Here is a 19,497-nt window from a genome sequence, read left to right as displayed (position 1 = left end):
TGGCGTAAAAGCAACACAGCTCATCACCCTGAACACACCATACCCACTGTCAAACATGGTGGTGGCAGCATCATGGTTTGGGCCTGCTTTTCTTCAGCAGGGACAGGGAAGATGGTTAAAATTGATGGGAAGATGGATGGAGCCAAATACAGGACCATTCTGGAAGTTAACCTGATGGAGTCTGCAAAAGACCTGAGACTGGGACGGAGATTTGTCTTCCAACAAGACAATGATCCAAAACATAAAGCAAAATCTACAATGGAATGGTTCAAAAATAAACATATCCAGGTGTTAGAATGGCCAAGTCAAAGTCCAGACCTGAATCCAATCGAGAATCTGTGGAAAGAACTGAAAACTGCTGTTCACAAATGCTCTCCATCCAACCTCACTGAGCTCGAGCTGTTTTGCAAGGAGGAATGGGAAAAAATGTCAGTCTCTCGATGTGCAAAACTGATAGAGACATACCCCAAGCGACTTATAGCTGTAATCGCAGCAAAAGGTGGCGCTACAAAGTATTAACTTAAGGGGGCTGAATAATTTTGCACGCCCAATTTTTCAGTTTTTGATTTGTTAAAAAAGTTTGAAATATCCAATAAATGTCGTTCCACTTCATGATTGTGTCCCACTTGTTGTTGATTCTTCACAAAAAAATGCAGTTTTATATCTTTATGTTTGAAACCTGAAATGTGGCAAAAGGTCGCAAAGTTCAAGGGGGCCGAATACTTTCGCAAGGCACTGTGTATATGTATATATATATATATATATATATATGCAAATACACATATACACACATACATACATACATACATACATACACACAAACGCACACACACACACACACACACATACCATTACATATAATAATTATTATAATACCGGTGTCAATACATTTAGGAATATTTGTAAACAAATTAATAAGAATGGAATAAGATTGCACTGTACTTATTTTATGTGCAATCTGCAACCCTGTGTGTGTGCGTGTGCGTGCCCGTGTGTGAATTAAAGGGACTGTCTAGCTCAGTAGTCTGCATATTAGTTGCAGTAGTTGGCGCACCTCTCCTATCTCTGATTGTTCTAGGGGTCTTCTGCCAGAGGTTACCTCAGCATATGTAGGCTGACGATCTGACTGATACATGGTGTGGACTGCATTATGTGGTTTACTTCCCTGAAGGGCAGTGTTCTGACCGACCCTGGAGTAGTGGTCAGAGCTGTGTTGTGATGGGCTGGGTCTAGTAGAGCTGTGTTGTGATGGGACAGGTCTAGTAGAGCTGTGTTGTGATGGGCCGGGTCTAGTAGAGCTGTGTTGTAATGGGCCAGGTCTAGTATAGCTGTGCTGTGTTGGGCCTGGTCTAGTAGAGCTGTGCTGTGTTGGGCCTGGTCTAGTAGAGCTGTGCTGTAATAAGCCATGTCTGGCTCTTTTCTCCTCGGGATGGTGGAGGTACTGTTGTTTCAGAAGGTGGGGCGGGGGACCTTTGTTGCTAGGGTGATGGGTGTGTGGGTCCCTGCCAAGTGTTGCATCTTTTAGGTCCTTGGCAAAGGTTCTGATACTGTCCTGATCAAGATGTATATTATCATATAAGTGTTGACATGTCAGAGTGGGGTGGTGAGCCGTTCTGACGTTGAGCAGTGAGGCACAGTCCACAGTGATCTGTTGATTTATTTTGTCGATCAACTTTTCTGGGAAGTCTTTTCTTGGTAGGAGGGTGGACACAACTATATTGGTTGTTGGGAACATAGCCTGTGCCCGTTCTGCCACTCTTCTCACTGCCTCAGATACATTTTCACCTTTGGCATGAAGGTCGTTTGTGCCAGTGTGGATGATGATGTTGTCAGGGGTGTCTATCCTGGTCTGACTGAGTAGCTGCATTGCACTCTCAGTTGTAGGACACCAGAACTTATACACCTGGTGTCTAGGGAATAATCTTTCCTGGACTAAGAACTTCCCATTTGAATCAATTAGGATTGCAGTTTTGGGTGATTGTCTGGGTGGAGCAGACTGGGAGGCTGGTATTCTGACCTGGGCTGGAGCAGACTGGGAGGCTGGTAGGTTAACCTGGGCTGGAGCAGACTGGGAGGCTGGTATTCTGACCTGGGCTGGAGCAGACTGGGAGGCTGGTAGGTTGACCTGGGCTGGAGCAGACTGGTAGGCTGGTGCAGTGACATCCGGCTGTGTAGTGGAGGCCATGCTGGTCTCAGGTTCTGCTTGTGTTGTACCAAGCTGGTGGACATGTTCTCTAGATGCAGAGGACACAATGACTCTCTGCCGGTTGAGGGTGTCAATGTACCTCTCTTTTTGTTCGAGCTCCTTTCTTGTTGTGCTCAGATGGTCTCTGAGGTCATCATTTGTCTGACTCAGCTTGTCCATTCTGCTTTCTAATTTAGCTATAGATGCTCTGCTCTCCTCCCTGAACTGTTTCATCTCTTCTTTGAGTTTCTGGACAGTGTCCTCCTCTTGAAGCTTGTTCTCTCTGAGTTCTATGACCTCTGCTTCGACTAGAGAGAGGGTGTTGTGGAAACGTTGCATAGCAGGTGTTCTTATTGAAATTGACATGTCCTTCACTCTGTCTGCTGCAGGTGAGGTAGGTAAAGGGACATTGAGGGCTTCCTGCTGGGTCACAGAGACCATTGGGGTCTGCTTTTCTCCATCCCTCCTTGACTTTTTCCTCATTTTCTGAGATGATGTCAGCGTCTGCTTTTAGGGTAGCAAACCTATTCTCAAAAGCCTGGAGGCTTGAATCATTGCCTTGTATCAATACAGTTCCATTATTATATAAGTTTACTGTTTGATATGTGTTGCTCTGGTCAGTTTCTTCAAAAATGCTAATCTGACATCCTTGGCTGATGTCCCTCTTTTTTGAGAAAGGGAAATGGTTGCAAATAACCTTTTTCCATATCAATCAATCAAATTTATTTTATATAGCCCTTCGTACATCAGCTGATATCTCAAAGTGCTGTACAGAAACCCAGCCTAAAACCCCAAACAGCAAGCAATGCAGGTGAAGAAGCACGGTGGCTAGGAAAAACTCCCTAGAAAGGCCAAAACCTAGGAAGAAACCTAGAGAGGAACCAGGCTATGTGGGGTGGCCAGTCCTCTTCTGGCTGTGCCGGGTGGAGATTATAACAAAACATGGTCAAGATGTTCAAATGTTCATAAATGACCAGCATGGTCGAATAATAATAAGGCAGAATAGTTGAAACTGGAGCAGCAGCACAGTCAGGTGGACTGGGGACAGCAAGGAGTCATCATGTCAGGTATTCCTGGGGCATGGTCCTAGGGCTCAGGTCCTCCGAGAGAGAGAAAGAAAGAGAGAATTAGAGAGAGCATATGTGGGATGGCCAGTCCTCTTCTGGCTGTGCCGGGTGGAGATTATAACAGAACATGGCCAAGATGTTCAAATGTTCATAAATGATCAGCATGGTCGAATAATAATAAGGCAGAACAGTTGAAACTGGAGCAGCAGCACAGCCAGGTGGACTGGGGACAGCAAGGAGTCATCATGTCAGGTAGTCCTGGGGCATGGTCCTAGGGCTCAGGTCCTCCGAGAGAGAGAAAGAGAGAAGGAGAGAATTAGAGAACGCACACTTAGATTCACACAGGACACCGAATAGGACAGGAGAAGTACTCCAGATATAACAAACTGACCCTAGCCCCCCGACACATAAACTACTGCAGCATAAATACTGGAGGCTGAGATATGTTCCCTCGATTGGTATTAAAGATTAAATTTGCTCTTGTTTTGTAACTGGTAAGATCTGCAAACAGGCATTCATGGTTCTGTCCCATCAACAAACCTTTGAAACTTTTCTTAGCTTTCTCTGTTTGGATGTCTGGTGGGTAAACAATTTCCATAGCAACGCTGGTGATGTTGGCTACAATGTTGCAATAGAAGTGCTGTTTCTTGTATTATGGTCTCTTGTTTCTTCAGAGGACTGTTTCACTTTGTTGTCCTGTTTTCTTTTCCTTTTTTCTTCTGTCCTTATTTTGCCTTCCTTTCTTCCTTTCTTCTGTTAACTAATCTTTTTTTGTTGTTATTCTTTGTAAGCTAGCTAGCTTCTTCCAGGAGAGTCCCTAGCAACTGCTTAGCAACATGTAAACAATTCAGCTAGCAATTCAGCTAGCTAAGATAACTGTACAATTTTATGAAAAATAGTTACTTTTTCAAAAGCCTGTCTTTTTTGGTTTGTTGCTTGTATTGTCTTCTATTGAGTCTTGCAGTTTTCTTTTGATTTTTTCGATGTACTTCACTCTAAAAAAACATTTAAATCTCAATATATACAGGAGCTCATTTTTCAGCAGCTGATCAATTTGGAACTCCGGAACTCTCTCTCTCTCTCTCTCTCGACCGCTCTCTCTCTCTCTCTCTCGACCGCTCTCTCTCTCTCTCTCTCTCTCGACCGCTCTCTCTCTCTCTCTCTCTCTCGACCGCTCTCTCTCTCTCTCTCTCTCTCGACCGATCGCTCTCTCTTTCTCTCGACCGCACTCTCTCTCTCTCGACCTCTCTCTCTCTCTCTCTCTCGACCGCTCTCTCTCTCTCTCTCGACCGCTCTCTCTCTCTCTCTCGAACGCTCTCTCTCTCTCGAACGCTCTCTCTCTCTCGACCGCTCTCTCTCTCTCTCGAACGCTCTCTCTCTCTCTCTCGACCGCTCTCTCTCTAGACCGCTCTCTCTCTCTCGACCGCTCTCTCTCTCTCGACCGCTCTCTCTCTCTCTCGACCGCTCTCTCTCAAATTCAAATTCAAGCTGCTTTATTGGCATGAAAAACATTGTCAATATTGCCAAAGCAACAATGTATACAATATACATTGTAACAAAATTATAAATGATAGCAAATAATAATATAAAATGGTAGTAAATAATAATACAAAATTAAATACAAAAATAATAACAATAAAATGGTAACATCAATAGTAGAAATGCAATAAATGGAAAATGAAACTATAACTAACTTATAACTAAATAACGGTCATCTTCTTCTTGATATCAGTACTACAACTACAATCATCATTACTACGACTACTACTACCATCACTAAACTGTTATCACTACCATTCCCACCCATATTTGGAATGATAAACAGTAATAATAGTAATAATAATAATACGTAAGTTACTGTTTACTATGCAGGTGTTATTATTCAGTGTCCCTCAGGCTATGGCAGGAAAATACATATTTGGCTGCAAGAGGAGCCATTGCTCCTTCGCCCATGAGTATTCTTAGTTTTTCCTCTGGGTTCAATTGAACCCAGTAAAAATTTGGAATATATGTAGTCATTTCTGTGAATAATGAATCTCTTTGTGAGGAATATTTATCACAGTAAAGGAGAAAGTGCATCTCTGTCTCTACCTCCCCTGTCATGCAGTGACCACATACACGCTCCTCTTTGGGTAGCAATGTCTTTTTATGTCTGCCGGTTTCTATTGCCAATCGGTGGTCACTCAGCCTGTACTTGGTAAGGATCTGTCTCTGCTTCGTATCTCTGACAGAGTAGAGATAATCAGCCAATTCATATTCTCTGTTTAGGGTCAGATAGCAATTTAGTCGGCTTTGGGATTTTGTTTCGTTTTTCCAGTATTGTAAATATGATTCCTTTGATTGGTTCATGATTTTGCTTATTGGAATTCTTTCTTTTGAAGCAGTGCTGGTGTCAGCTTGATTGGTGAGGTCCAACACCAGCTGACTGAGAGGGCTCGTTTCTGGGCTCAGCTCTTGGGCTTGAAGTGCTTTAAATTGCAGACTCGAATTTGGACTTGAATTTAGATGTAGCCAAAATTTTAATGATCTTTTCTGTATTTTCATTACTACTGGAAAACGGCCCAATTCTGCCCTACATGCATTAGTTGGTGTATTTCTCTGGACTTGTAGAATTTTCCGACAGAATTCTGCATGTAGGGCTTCAATTGGATGTTTGTCTCACATTTTAAAATCCAGTTTATTGAGTGGCCCCCAAACCTCACTTCCATAAAGTGCTATTGGTAGGATTACACTGTCAAATATTTTAGTCCAAATTCTAATTGGGATGTTGATTTTGAATAATTAAATTTTTATTGCATACATTGCTCTGCAGGCTTTTTCTTTGAGTGCCTTCACTGCCATATTAAAGTTTCCCGATGCAGATATGGTCAGACCAAGGTAGGTGTAATTTTTAGTGTGTTCAATTAAGGTGTTGTTCAGGGTGAATTTACATTTGTGTTTCTGACATCTGGGTTTTTTGGAAATTTACTGCCAGGGCCCAATTATGGCAATATTGCTCCAGAATATTCATGTTTTGTTGAAGACCTTCTTTGGTTGGTGATAGAAGTACCAAGTCATCAGCATATAGCAGGTATTTCACCTGTGTGTCAAATAGTGTGAGTCCTGGGGCTGGAGATTGGTCCAACATGTCTGCTAATTCATTGATATAAATGTTGAAAAGATTTGGACTCAAATTGCAGCCTTGTCTCACACCTCGACATTGTGAAAAAAATTCTGTTCTTTGGTTTTTGATTTTTATTGCACACTTATTTTCTGTGTACATACATTTTATTAAGTCATACACCTTAGAACCAAGCCCACTTTGTAGAATTTTGTAGAATAGCCTTTCGTGCCAAATCGAATCAAATGCTTTTTTAAAGTCAATAAAGCAAGCAAAGATTTTGCCCTCTTTTTTTTGGTGGACGTGTTTATTAATTAGTGTGTGTAAGGTGTATATATGGTCAGTAGTGCGATGGTTAGGGAGAAAGCCAATTTGACATTTTACTTATTACATTTTTTTCTTGAAGAAAGGTTTGAATTCTTGAATTCAAAATGCTACAGAAAATCTTTCCCAAGTTACTGTTGACGCAAATTCCCCTGTAATTATTGGGGTCTGATTTGTCTCCACTTTTGTGGATAGGGGAGATGAGCCCCTGGTTCCAGACATCAGGGAAGCAGCCAGAAGTTAAAACCATGTTGAACAATTTAAGCACAGCATTTTGCAACTCAGGTGTGCTGTTTTTCAGCATTTCATTTCTGATGTTGTCTACACCACAAGCCTTTTTTGATTTAATAGATTTTAGCTTTTCATTTAGTTCTTGTTGGGTTATTGGGTAATCTAATGGATTTTGGTTGTTTTTAATGACTGATTCCAGGATGTTCAATTTTTCTTTAATTTCTAATTGGTTCTGTTGTAAGTCTTTTTGTGGGATGTTTTTGTATAGATTATCAAAGTAAGTTTTCCAAATTCCTACATCTTGTATGGCTAATTCTTCTGGCTTTGTTGTGCTTAAATTGTTCCACATGTCCCAGAACTGATTTTGGTCAATTGCGTTTTCGATTTCATCAAGTGTCTTGTTGGTATAATTCAATTTCTTGCATTTCAGTGTTTGTTTATACTGTTTCAGAGTTTCAAAGTATTCATATCGTAGCTCTGGGTTGTTTTGCTGCTTATGTTTTTTGTTTGACATTTGTCTTAGGTGTTTTCTAATTGTTTTACATTCATTATCAAACCATTTGTCAGAAACATTTTGATTTTTGCTTCTGATGTTGCATTGCTTTGGTTTTCTCAAATTTGCTTTCGATGCTGCTTTTTGGAATATGCAGTTGATGTTTTGAGTAGCCAAATTGACACCATCTTTGTTTTGGTACTGTGAGTTATTGAAAAACTGTATAGAGTTCATCATTTCATTTGAGTTCAATGTTTCAATGAATGCCTCTGCACTGTTTGGAGCCCATCTGAACGATTGGTTTATGTTGTAAAGTTTATTGGGCTGTTTTTTTGAATGAATATTGCCGGTTAATTTCTTCAGAAACACGTTGATCTGACTGTGATCTGAAGATGGTGTCTGTGGTCTGACAGTGAATGCACTTATGGAGGAGGGGTCAATGTCAGTGATGGCATAATCGACTACACTTGTTCCAAGAGCTGAGCAGTAAGTAAACTGACCTAAAGAGTCCCCTCTGATTCTACCATTAAGCATGTACAGGCCTAAGGCTCGACAGAGATGTACTAACTCTTTTCCATTTTTGTTCAGTATTTGGTCAGGACTGTTTCTATTATTTATAATAGGGCTACTGTACAAGGAGGGGTGTCCAAATATGTGGTGGTTATCTCCCGCATCAGTGTAGTCAGGCTCAGAACCTGTTCTTGCATTGAAATCTCCACAAAGAAGCACTTTACCCTGCGTCTGAAATGTAATGATTTCTGTCTGGAGATTGTCAAAAAACTGATCATCATAATATGATGAATCTGAAGGAGGAGCATAAGCTGCACATATGTATACATCATTGTCACAATAGATTGTACCTTTGTTAAGTTTTAGCCAAATGTGAGTGGTACCTTTTTTCATTTCATTCAGTGCTAAGTCCTGCTTATGCCAAATGATGATTCCACCTGAGTCTCGGCCCCGTTTAACATTTTTATGTTTGATTGATGGTAGTAAACTTTCTCTATAGCCTGAGGGACACTGAGTATCGATGTCTCCACGACACCATGTTTCCAGTAGGATTATGATGTCCTGTCCCTTGATGTTTTTAATCAATTCTGGATTTGTTGTTTTATAACCAAAATGTGAAGAGTATAGGCCCTGGATATTCCAAGAGCTGATAGTTAATGATCTCATTTATAATAAGTGATATTCACTGGTTTGAGTAAAGTACATCGAGAATTAACCTTTCTGATCTCCCCATCCCGGATCCGGGTTCGTGAATACAGACTCAAGCTCATTACCATAACGCAACGTTAACTATTCATGAAAATCGCAAATGAAATGAAATAAATATGCTAGCTCTCAAGCTTAGCCTTTTGTTAACAACACTGTCATCTCAGATTTTCAAAATATGCTTCTCAACCATTGCAAAACAAGCATTTGTGTAACAGTATTGATGGCTAACGTAGCATTTAGCATTAGCATTCAGCTGGCAACATTTACACAAAAAAACAGAAAAGCATTCAAAAAAATCATTTACCTTTGAAGAACTTCAGATGTTTTCAATGAGGAGACTCTCAGATAGCAAATGTTCAGTTTTTCCTGAAAGATTATTTGTTTAGGACAAATCGCTCCGTTTTCTGCGTCACGTTTAGCTATGAAAAAACCCCTGTATCCAGGATTGTGTAAATCTATCAGCAAGCTCATTAGCATAACACAACGTTAACTATTTATGAAAATCGCAAATGAAATGAAATAAATATGCCATCTCTCAAGCTTAGCCTTTTGTAAACAACACTGTCATCTCAGATTTTCAAAATATGCTTCTCAACCATAGGAAAACAATAATTTGTGTAAAAGTAGCTAGCTAGAGTTAGCATTTCGCGTTAGCATTTCGCGTTAGCATTAGCGTTAGCATCCAGCACGCAACATTAACAAAAACATAAAAGCCTTCTCCAGAAGTTCAGTGAGGATCTCTGAATGATCCAATGTTGACCTAAATTACTAATGATGATAAATACAATCCACCTGTGTGTAATCAAGTCTCCGTATAAATGCACCTGCACTGTGATAGTCTCAGAGGTCCGTTAAAAGCGCAGAGAGCATCATGAAGAACAAGGAACACACCAGGCAGGTCCGAGATACTGTTGTGAAGAAGTTTAAAGCCGGGTTTGGATACAAAAAGATTTCCCAAGCTTTAAACATCCCAAGGAGCACTGTGCAAGCGATAATATTGAAATGGAAGGAGTATCAGACCACTGCAAATCTTCCCAGACCTGGCCGTCCCTCTAAACTTTCAGCTCATACAAGGAGAAGACTGATCAGAGATGCAGCCAAGAGGCCCATGATCACTCCGGATGAACTGCAGAGATCTACAGCTGAGGTGGGAGACTCTGTCCATAGGACAACAATCAGTCGTATATTGCACAAATCTGGCCTTTATGGAAGAGTGGCAAGAAGAAAGCCATTTCTTAAAGATATCCATAAAAAGTGTCGTTTAAAGTTTGCCACAAGCCACCTGGGAGACACACCAAACATGTGGAAGAAGGTGCTCTGGTCAGATGAAACCAAAATTGAACTTTTTGGCAGCAATGCAAGACGTTATGTTTGGCGTAAAAGCAACACAGCTCATCACCCTGAACACACCATACCCACTGTCAAACATGGTGGTGGCAGCATCATGGTTTGGGCCTGCTTTTCTTCAGCAGGGACAGGGAAGATGGTTAAAATTGATGGGAAGATGGATGGAGCCAAATACAGGACCATTCTGGAAGTTAACCTGATGGAGTCTGCAAAAGACCTGAGACTGGGACGGAGATTTGTCTTCCAACAAGACAATGATCCAAAACATAAAGCAAAATCTACAATGGAATGGTTCAAAAATAAACATATCCAGGTGTTAGAATGGCCAAGTCAAAGTCCAGACCTGAATCCAATCGAGAATCTGTGGAAAGAACTGAAAACTGCTGTTCACAAATGCTCTCCATCCAACCTCACTGAGCTCGAGCTGTTTTGCAAGGAGGAATGGGAAAAAATGTCAGTCTCTCGATGTGCAAAACTGATAGAGACATACCCCAAGCGACTTATAGCTGTAATCGCAGCAAAAGGTGGCGCTACAAAGTATTAACTTAAGGGGGCTGAATAATTTTGCACGCCCAATTTTTCAGTTTTTGATTTGTTAAAAAAGTTTGAAATATCCAATAAATGTCGTTCCACTTCATGATTGTGTCCCACTTGTTGTTGATTCTTCACAAAAAAATGCAGTTTTATATCTTTATGTTTGAAACCTGAAATGTGGCAAAAGGTCGCAAAGTTCAAGGGGGCCGAATACTTTCGCAAGGCACTGTGTATATGTATATATATATATATATATATATATATATGCAAATACACATATACACACATACATACATACATACATACATACACACAAACGCACACACACACACACACACACATACCATTACATATAATAATTATTATAATACCGGTGTCAATACATTTAGGAATATTTGTAAACAAATTAATAAGAATGGAATAAGATTGCACTGTACTTATTTTATGTGCAATCTGCAACCCTGTGTGTGTGCGTGTGCGTGCCCGTGTGTGAATTAAAGGGACTGTCTAGCTCAGCAGTCTGCATATTAGTTGCAGTAGTTGTCGCACCTCTCCTATCTCTGATTGTTCTAGGGGTCTTCTGCCAGAGGTTACCTCAGCATATGTAGGCTGACGATCTGACTGATACATGGTGTGGACTGCATTATGTGGTTTACTTCCCTGAAGGGCAGTGTTCTGACCGACCCTGGAGTAGTGGTCAGAGCTGTGTTGTGATGGGCTGGGTCTAGTAGAGCTGTGTTGTGATGGGACAGGTCTAGTAGAGCTGTGTTGTGATGGGCCGGGTCTAGTAGAGCTGTGTTGTAATGGGCCAGGTCTAGTATAGCTGTGCTGTGTTGGGCCTGGTCTAGTAGAGCTGTGCTGTGTTGGGCCTGGTCTAGTAGAGCTGTGCTGTAATAAGCCATGTCTGGCTCTTTTCTCCTCGGGATGGTGGAGGTACTGTTGTTTCAGAAGGTGGGGCGGGGGACCTTTGTTGCTGGGGTGATGGGTGTGTGGGTCCCTGCCAAGTGTTGCATCTTTTAGGTCCTTGGCAAAGGTTCTGATACTGTCCTGATCAAGATGTATATTATCATATAAGTGTTGACATGTCAGAGTGGGGTGGTGAGCCGTTCTGACGTTGAGCAGTGAGGCACAGTCCACAGTGATCTGTTGATTTATTTTGTCGATCAACTTTTCTGGGAAGTCTTTTCTTGGTAGGAGGGTGGACACAACTATATTGGTTGTTGGGAACATAGCCTGTGCCCGTTCTGCCACTCTTCTCACTGCCTCAGATACATTTTCACCTTTGGCATGAAGGTCGTTTGTGCCAGTGTGGATGATGATGTTGTCAGGGGTGTCTATCCTGGTCTGACTGAGTAGCTGCATTGCACTCTCAGTTGTAGGACACCAGAACTTATACACCTGGTGTCTAGGGAATAATCTTTCCTGGACTAAGAACTTCCCATTTGAATCAATTAGGATTGCAGTTTTGGGTGATTGTCTGGGTGGAGCAGACTGGGAGGCTGGTATTCTGACCTGGGCTGGAGCAGACTGGGAGGCTGGTAGGTTAACCTGGGCTGGAGCAGACTGGGAGGCTGGTATTCTGACCTGGGCTGGAGCAGACTGGGAGGCTGGTATTCTGACCTGGGCTGGAGCAGACTGGGAGGCTGGTAGGTTAACCTGGGCTGGAGCAGACTGGGAGGCTGGTATTCTGACCTGGGCTGGAGCAGACTGGGAGGCTGGTAGGTTGACCTGGGCTGGAGCAGACTGGTAGGCTGGTGCAGTGACATCCGGCTGTGTAGTGGAGGCCATGCTGGTCTCAGGTTCTGCTTGTGTTGTACCAAGCTGGTGGACATGTTCTCTAGATGCAGAGGACACAATGACTCTCTGCCGGTTGAGGGTGTCAATGTACCTCTCTTTTTGTTCGAGCTCCTTTCTTGTTGTGCTCAGATGGTCTCTGAGGTCATCATTTGTCTGACTCAGCTTGTCCATTCTGCTTTCTAATTTAGCTATAGATGCTCTGCTCTCCTCCCTGAACTGTTTCATCTCTTCTTTGAGTTTCTGGACAGTGTCCTCCTCTTGAAGCTTGTTCTCTCTGAGTTCTATGACCTCTGCTTCGACTAGAGAGAGGGTGTTGTGGAAACGTTGCATAGCAGGTGTTCTTATTGAAATTGACATGTCCTTCACTCTGTCTGCTGCAGGTGAGGTAGGTAAAGGGACATTGAGGGCTTCCTGCTGGGTCACAGAGACCATTGGGGTCTGCTTTTCTCCATCCCTCCTTGACTTTTTCCTCATTTTCTGAGATGATGTCAGCGTCTGCTTTTAGGGTAGCAAACCTATTCTCAAAAGCCTGGAGGCTTGAATCATTGCCTTGTATCAATACAGTTCCATTATTATATAAGTTTACTGTTTGATATGTGTTGCTCTGGTCAGTTTCTTCAAAAATGCTAATCTGACATCCTTGGCTGATGTCCCTCTTTTTTGAGAAAGGGAAATGGTTGCAAATAACCTTTTTCCATATCAATCAATCAAATTTATTTTATATAGCCCTTCGTACATCAGCTGATATCTCAAAGTGCTGTACAGAAACCCAGCCTAAAACCCCAAACAGCAAGCAATGCAGGTGAAGAAGCACGGTGGCTAGGAAAAACTCCCTAGAAAGGCCAAAACCTAGGAAGAAACCTAGAGAGGAACCAGGCTATGTGGGGTGGCCAGTCCTCTTCTGGCTGTGCCGGGTGGAGATTATAACAAAACATGGTCAAGATGTTCAAATGTTCATAAATGACCAGCATGGTCGAATAATAATAAGGCAGAATAGTTGAAACTGGAGCAGCAGCACAGTCAGGTGGACTGGGGACAGCAAGGAGTCATCATGTCAGGTATTCCTGGGGCATGGTCCTAGGGCTCAGGTCCTCCGAGAGAGAGAAAGAAAGAGAGAATTAGAGAGAGCATATGTGGGATGGCCAGTCCTCTTCTGGCTGTGCCGGGTGGAGATTATAACAGAACATGGCCAAGATGTTCAAATGTTCATAAATGATCAGCATGGTCGAATAATAATAAGGCAGAACAGTTGAAACTGGAGCAGCAGCACAGCCAGGTGGACTGGGGACAGCAAGGAGTCATCATGTCAGGTAGTCCTGGGGCATGGTCCTAGGGCTCAGGTCCTCCGAGAGAGAGAAAGAGAGAAGGAGAGAATTAGAGAACGCACACTTAGATTCACACAGGACACCGAATAGGACAGGAGAAGTACTCCAGATATAACAAACTGACCCTAGCCCCCCGACACATAAACTACTGCAGCATAAATACTGGAGGCTGAGATATGTTCCCTCGATTGGTATTAAAGATTAAATTTGCTCTTGTTTTGTAACTGGTAAGATCTGCAAACAGGCATTCATGGTTCTGTCCCATCAACAAACCTTTGAAACTTTTCTTAGCTTTCTCTGTTTGGATGTCTGGTGGGTAAACAATTTCCATAGCAACGCTGGTGATGTTGGCTACAATGTTGCAATAGAAGTGCTGTTTCTTGTATTATGGTCTCTTGTTTCTTCAGAGGACTGTTTCACTTTGTTGTCCTGTTTTCTTTTCCTTTTTTCTTCTGTCCTTATTTTGCCTTCCTTTCTTCCTTTCTTCTGTTAACTAATCTTTTTTTGTTGTTATTCTTTGTAAGCTAGCTAGCTTCTTCCAGGAGAGTCCCTAGCAACTGCTTAGCAACATGTAAACAATTCAGCTAGCAATTCAGCTAGCTAAGATAACTGTACAATTTTATGAAAAATAGTTACTTTTTCAAAAGCCTGTCTTTTTTGGTTTGTTGCTTGTATTGTCTTCTATTGAGTCTTGCAGTTTTCTTTTGATTTTTTCGATGTACTTCACTCTAAAAAAACATTTAAATCTCAATATATACAGGAGCTCATTTTTCAGCAGCTGATCAATTTGGAACTCCGGAACTCTCTCTCTCTCTCTCTCTCGACCGCTCTCTCTCTCTCTCTCTCGACCGCTCTCTCTCTCTCTCTCTCTCTCGACCGCTCTCTCTCTCTCTCTCTCTCTCGACCGCTCTCTCTCTCTCTCTCTCTCTCGACCGATCGCTCTCTCTTTCTCTCGACCGCACTCTCTCTCTCTCGACCTCTCTCTCTCTCTCTCTCTCGACCGCTCTCTCTCTCTCTCTCGACCGCTCTCTCTCTCTCGAACGCTCTCTCTCTCTCGAACGCTCTCTCTCTCTCGACCGCTCTCTCTCTCTCTCGAACGCTCTCTCTCTCTCTCTCGACCGCTCTCTCTCTAGACCGCTCTCTCTCTCTCGACCGCTCTCTCTCTCTCGACCGCTCTCTCTCTCTCTCGACCGCTCTCTCTCAAATTCAAATTCAAGCTGCTTTATTGGCATGAAAAACATTGTCAATATTGCCAAAGCAACAATGTATACAATATACATTGTAACAAAATTATAAATGATAGCAAATAATAAAATAAAATGGTAGTAAATAATAATACAAAATTAAATACAAAAATAATAACAATAAAATGGTAACATCAATAGTAGAAATGCAATAAATGGAAAATGAAACTATAACTAACTTATAACTAAATAACGGTCATCTTCTTCTTGATATCAGTACTACAACTACAATCATCATTACTACGACTACTACTACCATCACTAAACTGTTATCACTACCATTCCCACCCATATTTGGAATGATAAACAGTAATAATAGTAATAATAATAATACGTAAGTTACTGTTTACTATGCAGGTGTTATTATTCAGTGTCCCTCAGGCTATGGCAGGAAAATACATATTTGGCTGCAAGAGGAGCCATTGCTCCTTCGCCCATGAGTATTCTTAGTTTTTCCTCTGGGTTCAATTGAACCCAGTAAAAATTTGGAATATATGTAGTCATTTCTGTGAATAATGAATCTCTTTGTGAGGAATATTTATCACAGTAAAGGAGAAAGTGCATCTCTGTCTCTACCTCCCCTGTCATGCAGTGACCACATACACGCTCCTCTTTGGGTAGCAATGTCTTTTTATGTCTGCCGGTTTCTATTGCCAATCGGTGGTCACTCAGCCTGTACTTGGTAAGGATCTGTCTCTGCTTCGTATCTCTGACAGAGTAGAGATAATCAGCCAATTCATATTCTCTGTTTAGGGTCAGATAGCAATTTAGTCGGCTTTGGGATTTTGTTTCGTTTTTCCAGTATTGTAAATATGATTCCTTTGATTGGTTCATGATTTTGCTTATTGGAATTCTTTCTTTTGAAGCAGTGCTGGTGTCAGCTTGATTGGTGAGGTCCAACACCAGCTGACTGAGAGGGCTCGTTTCTGGGCTCAGCTCTTGGGCTTGAAGTGCTTTAAATTGCAGACTCGAATTTGGACTTGAATTTAGATGTAGCCAAAATTTTAATGATCTTTTCTGTATTTTCATTACTACTGGAAAACGGCCCAATTCTGCCCTACATGCATTAGTTGGTGTATTTCTCTGGACTTGTAGAATTTTCCGACAGAATTCTGCATGTAGGGCTTCAATTGGATGTTTGTCTCACATTTTAAAATCCAGTTTATTGAGTGGCCCCCAAACCTCACTTCCATAAAGTGCTATTGGTAGGATTACACTGTCAAATATTTTAGTCCAAATTCTAATTGGGATGTTGATTTTGAATAATTAAATTTTTATTGCATACATTGCTCTGCAGGCTTTTTCTTTGAGTGCCTTCACTGCCATATTAAAGTTTCCCGATGCAGATATGGTCAGACCAAGGTAGGTGTAATTTTTAGTGTGTTCAATTAAGGTGTTGTTCAGGGTGAATTTACATTTGTGTTTCTGACATCTGGGTTTTTTTTGGAAAATCATGATTTTAGTTTTTTGGAAATTTACTGCCAGGGCCCAATTATGGCAATATTGCTCCAGAATATTCATGTTTTGTTGAAGACCTTCTTTGGTTGGTGATAGAAGTACCAAGTCATCAGCATATAGCAGGTATTTCACCTGTGTGTCAAATAGTGTGAGTCCTGGGGCTGGAGATTGGTCCAACATGTCTGCTAATTCATTGATATAAATGTTGAAAAGATTTGGACTCAAATTGCAGCCTTGTCTCACACCTCGACATTGTGAAAAAAATTCTGTTCTTTGGTTTTTGATTTTTATTGCACACTTATTTTCTGTGTACATACATTTTATTAAGTCATACACCTTAGAACCAAGCCCACTTTGTAGAATTTTGTAGAATAGCCTTTCGTGCCAAATCGAATCAAATGCTTTTTTAAAGTCAATAAAGCAAGCAAAGATTTTGCCCTCTTTTTTTTGGTGGACGTGTTTATTAATTAGTGTGTGTAAGGTGTATATATGGTCAGTAGTGCGATGGTTAGGGAGAAAGCCAATTTGACATTTTACTTATTACATTTTTTTCTTGAAGAAAGGTTTGAATTCTTGAATTCAAAATGCTACAGAAAATCTTTCCCAAGTTACTGTTGACGCAAATTCCCCTGTAATTATTGGGGTCTGATTTGTCTCCACTTTTGTGGATAGGGGAGATGAGCCCCTGGTTCCAGACATCAGGGAAGCAGCCAGAAGTTAAAACCATGTTGAACAATTTAAGCACAGCATTTTGCAACTCAGGTGTGCTGTTTTTCAGCATTTCATTTCTGATGTTGTCTACACCACAAGCCTTTTTTGATTTAATAGATTTTAGCTTTTCATTTAGTTCTTGTTGGGTTATTGGGTAATCTAATGGATTTTGGTTGTTTTTAATGACTGATTCCAGGATGTTCAATTTTTCTTTAATTTCTAATTGGTTCTGTTGTAAGTCTTTTTGTGGGATGTTTTTGTATAGATTATCAAAGTAAGTTTTCCAAATTCCTACATCTTGTATGGCTAATTCTTCTGGCTTTGTTGTGCTTAAATTGTTCCACATGTCCCAGAACTGATTTTGGTCAATTGCGTTTTCGATTTCATCAAGTGTCTTGTTGGTATAATTCAATTTCTTGCATTTCAGTGTTTGTTTATACTGTTTCAGAGTTTCAAAGTATTCATATCGTAGCTCTGGGTTGTTTTGCTGCTTATGTTTTTTGTTTGACATTTGTCTTAGGTGTTTTCTAATTGTTTTACATTCATTATCAAACCATTTGTCAGAAACATTTTGATTTTTGCTTCTGATGTTGCATTGCTTTGGTTTTCTCAAATTTGCTTTCGATGCTGCTTTTTGGAATATGCAGTTGATGTTTTGAGTAGCCAAATTGACACCATCTTTGTTTTGGTACTGTGAGTTATTGAAAAACTGTATAGAGTTCATCATTTCATTTGAGTTCAATGTTTCAATGAATGCCTCTGCACTGTTTGGAGCCCATCTGAACGATTTGTTTATGTTGTAAAGTTTATTGGGCTGTTTTTTTGAATGAATATTGCCGGTTAATTTCTTCAGAAACACGTTGATCTGACTGTGATCTGAAGATGGTGTCTGTGGTCTGACAGTGAATGCACTTATGGAGGAGGGGTCAATGTCAGTGATGGCATAATCGACTACACTTGTCCCAAGAGCTGAGCAGTAAGTAAACTGACCTAAAGAGTCCCCTCTGATTCTACCATTAAGCATGTACAGGCCTAAGGCTCGACAGAGATGTACTAACTCTTTTCCATTTTTGTTCAGTATTTGGTCAGGACTGTTTCTATTATTTATAATAGGGCTACTGTACAAGGAGGGGTGTCCAAATATGTGGTGGTTATCTCCCGCATCAGTGTAGTCAGGCTCAGAACCTGTTCTTGCATTGAAATCTCCACAAAGAAGCACTTTACCCTGCGTCTGAAATGTAATGATTTCTGTCTGGAGATTGTCAAAAAACTGATCATCATAATATGATGAATCTGAAGGAGGAGCATAAGCTGCACATATGTATACATCATTGTCACAATAGATTGTACCTTTGTTAAGTTTTAGCCAAATGTGAGTGGTACCTTTTTTCATTTCATTCAGTGCTAAGTCCTGCTTATGCCAAATGATGATTCCACCTGAGTCTCGGCCCCGTTTAACATTTTTATGTTTGATTGATGGTAGTAAACTTTCTCTATAGCCTGAGGGACACTGAGTATCGATGTCTCCACGACACCATGTTTCCAGTAGGATTATGATGTCCTGTCCCTTGATGTTTTTAATCAATTCTGGATTTGTTGTTTTATAACCAAAATGTGAAGAGTATAGGCCCTGGATATTCCAAGAGCTGATAGTTAATGATCTCATTTATAATAAGTGATATTCACTGGTTTGAGTAAAGTACATCGAGAATAAAAAAGTAAAAAAATACTATATATATATATATATATATATATATATATATATATATATATATATATACACACATACCTACATACATACATACATACATACATACATACATACATACATACACACACACACACATACACACAATATACATACACATACATACATATATATATATACAGTGCCTTGCGAAAGTATTCGGCCCCTTTGAACTTTACGACCTTTTGCCACATTTCAGGCTTCAAACATAAAGATATAAAACTGTATTTTTTTGTGAAGAATCAACAACAAGTGGGACACAATCATGAAGTGGAACGACATTTATTGGATATTTCAAACTTTTTTAACAAATCAAAAACTGAAAAATTGGGCGTGCAAAATTATTCAGCCCCTTTACTTTCAGTGCAGCAAACTCTCTCCAGAAGTTCAGTGAGGATCTCTGAATGATCCAATGTTGACCTAAATTACTAATGATGATAAATACAATCCACCTGTGTGTAATCAAGTCTCCGTATAAATGCACCTGCACTGTGATAGTCTCAGAGGTCCGTTAAAAGCGCAGAGAGCATCATGAAGAACAAGGAACACACCAGGCAGGTCCGAGATACTGTTGTGAAGAAGTCCCAAGGAGCACTGTGCAAGCGATAATATTGAAATGGAAGGAGTATCAGACCACTGCAAATCTACCAAGACCTGGCCGTCCCTCTAAACTTTCAGCTCATACAAGGAGAAGACTGATCAGAGATGCAGCCAAG

The sequence above is a fragment of the Oncorhynchus mykiss genome, chromosome 30 (assembly GCF_057628025.1).
Source record: "Oncorhynchus mykiss isolate SJ-2025 chromosome 30, ASM5762802v1, whole genome shotgun sequence".
NCBI classification, from domain to species: Eukaryota; Metazoa; Chordata; class Actinopteri; order Salmoniformes; family Salmonidae; genus Oncorhynchus; species Oncorhynchus mykiss.
This window is presented reverse-complemented; position numbering follows the sequence as displayed.